The sequence below is a fragment of the Lampetra planeri genome, chromosome 49, assembly GCF_965212315.1.
Source record: "Lampetra planeri chromosome 49, kcLamPlan1.2.h2, whole genome shotgun sequence".
In the NCBI taxonomy this organism is placed as follows: Eukaryota; Metazoa; Chordata; class Hyperoartia; order Petromyzontiformes; family Petromyzontidae; genus Lampetra; species Lampetra planeri.
In genome coordinates, this window is record NC_136155.1 from 3,966,223 (window position 1) to 3,967,447 (window position 1,225).

Sequence of the window (1,225 nt, forward strand, 5' to 3'; positions counted from 1 at the left end):
TAGCTTGAGTTTTAGGTGAATGTTTTGTTTAACCGGTTGAGAACTCAAAGAGGCCAGGATAGAGGAGTCTCATTTGCAGCGAGTGAGCTGGGTGAATGAGTCGGCGGGCGGCGAGTGAATGAGTGGGCGGGTGAGTGAATGAACCGTGGGACAATTGTGCGAACGAGCGAGTGACCGCGTGAATCGGAACGAGGATTAGCTAAGCGACTGAGTAAATTGCTCTTATTTTCAAATGCCCCTTGGTTTAATTGCACCCCCCCCCCCACCCCCACCACTGTGTAAATTCCCTCCAGGAGGGGGTCGTGTTCCTGGGTCGGTGTCGTCTCATCATTCGCCCATCGGAGTCTGGGGGACACTTGGCGACAAAGGAATGTATCGGTGAGTGATACAAAGACACGCATAGACACAGACAAAGATCCCGCGTATAGCCTTGGCAGGCTTTTGGGGCAAGTGCTGTTAGCGGGGCACACTCGAGCGCGGTGGTGTGGCCGGTACGACGCCTCGGCCACCTTTGTCTCCCCGGTGACGTGCACACGCACCGCGCCGAGTCTCCGCTCGCGATGGCCGTTCTGGGTGCAATCTGCCGCGGGACGTGCAGATTCCATTTCACGTGGCCCATTTTGTTTCTTGCTCAGAAGATCAAATATCTGAGGTTTTTCAGGTGGGTTTGCAAGGATCGGTCAGTCAAGGTTCAAAGTTCAAAGTTCATTTATTAGCTATAGCCCTGTGAGCCATTCGGCTCTTGAATCGGGTGCAACCGCAACAAACAAAAAACAAAAACATGAACAAGAAAACATCTTAGGTGTGCGTGGACATTAGGAATTGCGGGATAAGAGGAGTCGGAGCGTGCGTGAGTTTGTGCGTTCGTGTGTGTGTGTGTCTGCGAGGTATGGTAGACAGCGTTTGGGTTGTCTTCTTGCTGATAGCGGTGTCTTTCCCAGAACCCGGCGTGTGAAGTCATGCGTGCCGCGGTTATCAGCCGCTCTTTAATTTCGAGGGCCGACCGGTATTGTCAACAATAGTTGTGCGTACCACCCTCCCCATCACCCGCTACCTCCACCAACATCAACGCCATTTGCCTGCAGCTTAGTCGGGACTCGCTTCCACGATTGCAACTCCGTCCGAGTTCAATCTGCATCGAGTGACATCAGGAGAGTCCAACCTTTGCAAAATCATCTCGCACGCTCCCTCCACTCGCTTCCCACCATCACCAGCAGGACCACCT